Here is a 7,614-nt window from a genome sequence, read left to right as displayed (position 1 = left end):
ATTACCTGACTCTGTACATGTTGGATTCCGGAAAGGAGACTTGTATAGAACAAGTATAATAAAGAAATAGTCTCCTACTTTTATTGATGTGTATTCATTGCCTATCACGTATCTAAGCTTTTACGAGGAAACGGCTAATCACAGGAAAGTCGGCTCTCCCTTTAAGAGCTGTCCTGGAGTTGTTTTCTGCATGCTTTTCACTTACAAGGTTCTGGATAATTCAAACCAAAATAAAATCCTGACCTCCTTTCTACCCAATTGCAATTGTATAGCTTTGGCTTAATACCCTATTACCATCTGGAATCCAGTTGTAAGTGAATCTATGTACATTATATAACTCGAATTGGTTTATACAACAAGAAAGGGGGGAATATAATATATCCTTAAGCCTTTTTAAATTGGGATAAGTCCAGTGCGAGAAATTTGTTCCTATTATCTAGTCTTGCTAAATTTGGATAAGTGCATGAGCACGATTTAAAACAACAACAACTGTGTCTTTGCAGATGTCTTATACGTGCATTCTCTATACTTTGCTGCTTGTTAATGGGCAGAATGATTTTCCTGTTATCAGTGGCTTGTTTAATAATAGTTCTTATTAAACCAAGTGCTTAATTTTTCAAATGGAGATCTGCTAGGACTCGAGCCTGCCTGGTCAAATTGTCAGAGCTGAACTTGGAAGCCCTACCTTCCAATCATGTATATACTGGAACTCTGCACATGCTCAGAACCCATTTTATAACATTCCATTGTTGGCTGCAGGCGCCGAAAGCAGGTTGTGGGAGACTAAGCCTTGGTGGGTCCAAGTTAGGGATGGGTGTATCTCTTAATTGTGGCTTCTCTTAGTTTCTCATTTTTCCAATCTTATATTTGGGTCTCCACATTTCCACATCAGCGTTTGACTATAGTAAGTTTGCAACTTATGCAGGGTTATGTTCTGATGACTGCTCCTAGAGCAAAAATTGCATAAAGTCAAAATCCATTAGGTAGGGTTGCCATATTTCAAAAAGTAAAAACCAGGACACCCTGAGCTTTTTGTAGGAAGAACCCAAAATCATTGACTTTTTTTTTTTTAGGATAAAAGCTGAAAGTTGTTGGACAAACTGCAATGCGCTCTACGTGGGGCTACCTTTGAAGGTGACCCAGAAACTACAACTAATCCAGAATGGGGCAGCTAGACTGGTGACTGGGAGCGGCCGCCGAGACCACATAACACCGGTCCTGAAAGACCTACATTGGCTCCCAGTACGTTTCCGAGCACAATTCAAAGTGTTGGTGCTGACCTTTGCAGCCCTAAACGGTGTACCTGAAGGAGCATTTCCACCCCCATCGTTCAGCACGGACACCGAGGTCCAGCGCTGAGGGCCTTCTGTCAGTTCCCTCACTGTGCAAAGTGAGATTACAGGGAATCAGGCAGAGGGCCTTCTTGGTAGTGGCAGCCGCCCTGTGGAACGCCCTCCCACCAGATGTCAAGGAAATAAACAACTATCTGACCTTTAGAAGACATCTGAAAGCAGCCCTGTTTAGGGAAGTTTTAAACATCTGATGTTTTAATGTATTTTTAATTTTTTGTTGGAAGCCACCCAGAGTGGCTGGGGAAACCCAGCCAAATGGGCAGGGTAGAAATAAACAACAACAACAATTATTATTATTATTATTATTATTATTATTATTATTATTATTATTATTATTATTAAAAAATGCCCTTTCCGGAAATTCCCCCTGGATGTCAGTTCTGCTTTTGAAATCCTAGTAATGTCTGGGAAAAATCCGGACATATGGCAGCCCTACATTAGGTTCAATGGTGGATGGGAGTCATTTCCCCCAGAACCTCACCCGCTTTCCACCCCTTCTTAATTTTTTTTTCTTTTCTTTTTGCCAGCCACATAAAGCTGAATGAATGAACAAAAGTTAAATGCAAGTACAGTGGTACCTCGCAAGACGAATGCCTCGCAAGACAAAAAACTCGCTAGACGAAAGGTTTTTCCGTTTTCGATTTGCCTCGCAAGACGAATTTCACCTATGGGCTTGCTTCGCAAGACGAAAACGTCTCGCGACCTTGTTTCCTTTGTCTAAAAACAAAGACATGTTTTGTTTATAAAGTTAATTTATTTTCCCTTCAATTTTTGAACTGCTCTTTACAGTATGTGTGACTTTAAAGAGCAGTTAATAAACTGTTGTTGTACCAAATTTGGCTTTGTTTGGACTTTTTTTGACCATAGGAATGCATTAATTGATTTTCAATGCATTCCTATGGGATTTCGTGATTCGCAAGACGAAAAATTCGCTAGACGACAAAACTCGCAGAACGAATTAATTTCGTCTTGTGGGGCACCACTGTAAGTTGTGGGCTTACTGCATTATTATTTTTAAAAATCCTGAAAATTCATCTATACTTCAGTGCAGATTTCTCTTAATATACACATTTCTGCAGAGCAATTTTGCCTAGCATAACGGATTCTTGTATGTTATTTTCCCTAATATATGTCTTTTTATGCACATTTTACCCTAGTATGTGCAATATTTTTGCTCGTATTGCTTGGCTGGGGGATCTGTATTGCAAAACTCACGAGAAGTGCAAATTTCAAAGGGTTCCACCTGCCCTGTGGAACTCCCTGCTAGCAGAGCTTTGGCAGCAACCAGCCCTGCTTACTTTCAGCCATCTGTTGAAAACTGTACTATTCAGACATTTCTTGGAAATCTATATTTCTCTTTCTTCCTAGCCAGCTTTCATGGGTGCTTTTCTAATGTTTTCCCTATGGTTTTGATGTCTTTATAGTTGTTGTTTTTAATCAAAGTTACTGTAATTTTCTATGTTGTGTACTGCCTTGCTGCATTTCTATGAAACTGTGATATACACATATTGAAATAAAATAAATAAAAATAAAATCCCAAAGTTGACCCAAGCAGATGAACATTCTATGCATCCCCTTACCCTGAATCCTGATGGGGACCAAAATCAGACCCCCTCCTCCCCTGCAGATCTTAAGGATAGAGTTGCCAGGTATCAGAGGAGCTGTTCCTACAGATATATGTGGGTCAAGCCTCTATACAGCTTAGTAACCCAACACCTTGAATCAAGTCCAGTGCAGGCCTTTCAGGATAGGTGTTACATGATCCCATCTTGCCGCCCTAGTTAGCAATCTGGCAGTCAGAGTCTTCACTAGGGGTGGCTTTCAGATTGTTTTCAAGTGCAGCCCCATGTAAAAGCACATTGCAACAATCCAAACATGGGATCCCGAAGGCCTGGGTAACTGATACCAGGCTATTCTGATCCAGGAATGGCCACAACTTGCAAACCAGCTGGCGCTGTAAATAGACACCCTTTGCCACTGATGTCACACACAATATCTCCAATAACAGCTGTGGCTCAAGGAGTACACCAGCTGAGACTCTACCTGCCTGTGCACTGTCTCGCCAGAGTGGTGCCTGCTCTGGTTATCTCCCTCTTGGACTACTGCAATGTGCTCTACGTGGGGCTACGTGGAAACTACAACTAATCCAGAATGCGGCAGCTAGACTGGTGACTGGGAGTGGCTGCTGAGACCATATAACACCAGTCCTGAAAGATCTGCATTGGCTCCCAGTACGTTTCGGAGCACAATTTCTATATGAAAATCCTTTCATTAGCTTGGGTGTGGGGACAAATAATAAAAGATCCTAGTCCTAAAACCATGTCTTTGATTGGTGATAAGTATTTTTAAGTCCATTTGAGTCCTATAGGATAGGATCTTTCCTGTTCTCCTTCTGAGTATGTATTGTGATGGCAGACGACCCAATACAATACTGACCGCACTTACCTGGGAGTAAAGGTAAAGGTAAAGGACCTCTGGGAGTAAGCCCCATTGAACTCAACAAGACCTACTTATGAGTAGGCATGGTTAGGGTTGTGTTGTTAGGCCAAGACTTGAAAAGATACAAACCCTCTAAGCATGAAATTTCAAAGCAGATGTGTTAAGTGCTATAGAAAATGTCAACAATGGTCGGGTTTATTAATCATTAAATAATGCAATGCATTAATACTTCAGAGCAATTATATATATATGTAAAAGTTGCATCTGACATCACATGCACATTACCTCTCAGTTGTATTTTACATTCTGTATTCAGTATTAATCCCTCTGCCAGCTTTATCACATGCATCACTAATTCAATTAGTATTCATCTGGAAGGAAACATCTTTTGGCATTTGTAGCATTTGAACTTTGAGGGCTACGGGTTTAAAAATAGCTAAGAAGGGGAAAAGCCATTCTGAACAACTTGGGGAACGCCTAATAATATTGCTAATTGAAATTATTATTATTTATTGAGTTTATATATCACCCTATACCTGGAGGTCGCAGGGCGGTTCACAGAAATGACCACAACGTACATAATCAGAATAAAAACCACAAACGAATCCCCCCCCGAAAAAGCCGCATTTTAAAAGGGTATAGGATGTCAATAAAATCAACCAAAGGCCTGGTTAAAAAGGAATGTTTTTGCCTGGCGCCTAAAGGTGTATAATGAAGGCGCCAGGCGAACTTCCCTGGGGAGAGCATTCCACAGATGGGGAGCCACTGCAGAGAAGGCCTGTTCTCGTGTTGCTGCCTTCTGCACCTCTTGAGCAGAAGGCACACGAAGGAGGACCTCAGAAGATGATCTCAAGGTCTGGGTAGGTTCATATGGAAAGAGGTGGTCCTTGAGGTATTGAGGTCCTGAGCTGTTTAAGGCTTTATAAGTCAAATTCACTCTAGCACTGATCCAGAGATGGTTACAGTGGTACCTCAGTTTTTGAACGCAATCCGATCCAGAAGACTGCTTGAGTTCCAAAACATTCGAAAACCGAGGTGCAAAGGGCGGTCTGCAAATTCAATAGAGAAAATTGGGGGAAAACTCAACAGAAGCTGTTCAACTTCTGAGGCACGTTCAAAAATGGAAGCGTTTGAAAACCAAGGTACCACTGCATCACATATACAAATTTGCTCTGCATGTGTGGTTGAGAGATCAGAGGTGGGTAGCCCTACACCTCTTGCTGCCAAAGTGAATAGCCATACACTGCCAAGATCATTCACTGACAACCCACCTGAATTGCTCCAACATCTACATGAGAACAAGGCAGAAAGGATTGGCTGCTGTCCTGTAAACTGTGGAATACTCAGTGGAATACAGCATCTTGCGCGAAAGAAACGAAAGACAGTGCCAGCCTCTCTCTCAGTCATGGCGGCCATATGCCTTCCTGTATAGTGCAAACCCTCTTTTTGAAGGGCTTCTTTATCAGAAGGGCTGTCCAGTTCAAATTTGGTTTAAAGATAAGGAACCCCAAGAAGGGAGAGCCGCAGGGACCTTGAAGTTGCCTGCTCAGTCATTCCCACCATGCTCAGATGTATTGCATTACTATTTATATCATAGCCATTGTTTCTAAATGTGCATCAACACCTTTTTGCTGACACATTCTCCTCCTCTTCTCTATGGTCTTAGCTCCTGTGTTTCACGGGCTCCAGGCTAGGAGAGAACCTTGCCTGAAACCATGGAGAGCAGCTGCCGGTCCATGTAGATAATATGGAGCTAGATGGACCAATGGAATGATTCAGTATAAAATCAGCTTCCTGTAATGTGCCTTTTTTTTAATGCCCAGTCCCCAGCATTTCAGCTGTCTAGTTCAACATACTGATTGAAAAAGAAAAACCTAAGCAGCAAAGCACTGACATTTTCCCCAACTTACCATTTGCGGTGAATATGAGGTCCTTGATTGCCATCTGCTGGTAGCAATTTCAAAATTATCTTTCAATCTGAATATACTGTAAAGGCGTGGGTGGGGAAATAAGTCACACTTTGCAGTCTTTTTTCTCTGATACACTTTCCCCCGGAAGTTGCAAGTCTTGTTTACTGCAGCCACTTCGCCCAATAAGTCATGTGTTTCATTTCTTATTAAGTACTACCAGCCTTGATGCTTTTAATAAAACTCCTGTCTCAGCTAATAGTGATAGCTAACCTTCCTTTGAAAGAATGATACTTGGTTCCTGTGATCAGAAGGATCCACCCAGGATAGGTGACATACAATAGCAGTTTAAAAATACAGCACCAATCATTCCTGTGTTTACAGAAGGCATTACTAAAACCTAATGAATAGTTCAAATGCAGATGCTATATAGATATGTATCACTATTCATATAAATGTCTGGCAAGCCCTGAGGGGCTTACACTCTAAAACAGGGGTGAGCAACTGAATAAGGACAGTAGACCGGATCCTTAATTCCCACCCTGTGTCAACTTTGACAGGTATGGAGGGCTGATAGGCAGTTACAACAGGCCCCTTTGAAGTCATTTGCAGGTGGTTTGGGTTCACATCACACTTGCGGATCAACATTTTCTCTCTGCAGACAGAGATAAGGTAAAGGTAGGGTAAAGGATCCCTGGACGGTTAAGTCCAGTCAAAGGCAACTATGGGGTTGCGGCGCTCATCTCGCTTTCAGACCAAGGGAGCCAGCGTTTGTCCACAGACATTTTTCCAGGTCATGTGGCCAGCATGGCTAAACCGCTACTGGTGCACTGAGGACCGTGACGAGTGCCAGAGCACAGGGAAACACCATTTCCCTTCCTGCCGCAGTGGTACCTATTTATCGACTTGCACTGGCGTGCTTTCGAACTGCTAGGTTTGCAGAATCTGGGACAGAGCAATGGGAGCTCACCTCGTTGTGGGGATTCGAACGGCTGACCTTCCGATCAGCAAGCCCAAGAAGCTCAGTGGTTTAGACCACAGCACTACCCACGCCCCTATAGACAGAGATAAAAAGATGTACCTTTAACCCTAATGGATTGCTGCTGTGGGTCACTCTGCTAAGAAGGAAGCACTCAAAATATGGCATAATGTCATGACAATGGATCTTGTGGCTGCCTTATAAATTGCTCCAGGATTTCAAAATGGCTCCGCTGGGTGGGAATGATGGTACTGTGAAAAGAAAATGCAATGGATAAAGGAGGAATGAATGAAAACGTTTCTGAGAGTGCAATTCTAAGAGGGTGAAGGGCTGTGTACTAGATTTATCTACCAAGTCCTTCAGGCTTGCAACAACCAAGGTAGGATGTATGGGGGTTGAATCCTCACCATATATTTAAAGCACTCTTATACCACTCTAGCAGCCATAGAGAATCCTGGGAACTGGACTGTATTGAGGATGCTGACCTCACAGAGCTACAATTCCCAGAACCCTTAACAAACTAATCTTCTCAGGATTACCCACGACAGTTAAAGTGGTTTATAATAGTGGTTTAAATGTATGGTGTGGATGCCACCTCTCTCTCTTTCTCGCTTTGTGGACTTTTTTTATTTTTCAGCTCCTCCTGAATAGTCGCATAATCTCAACAACCAAAAATTGTTTTTGAGTTACTTTTAAGGAAAATCGCCAAAAAATCAATATGTCTGGATTTTTTTGACATTGGGAATTCTGCCTGGACGTAGTTTCCGATGGACAAATCCAAGATATATCTGGGAAGACCTGGACATATGGCTGCCCTAGAGAATGCCCAGTTGTGGGATATTGAACCCAGTAGCTCCAAGGCCATCACCTTCTTGCCCCACTACTCACACCCACAGAATTTCTAGTTTTCAACCCTAGCACTGGCTATCACTGGTGG

This window comes from Podarcis liolepis (genome assembly GCF_965112155.1).
Source record: "Podarcis liolepis genome assembly, chromosome: 5".
In the NCBI taxonomy this organism is placed as follows: Eukaryota; Metazoa; Chordata; class Lepidosauria; order Squamata; family Lacertidae; genus Podarcis; species Podarcis liolepis.
The sequence above is the reverse complement of the archived record's forward strand: the minus strand, read 5'-3'. Positions refer to the sequence as shown.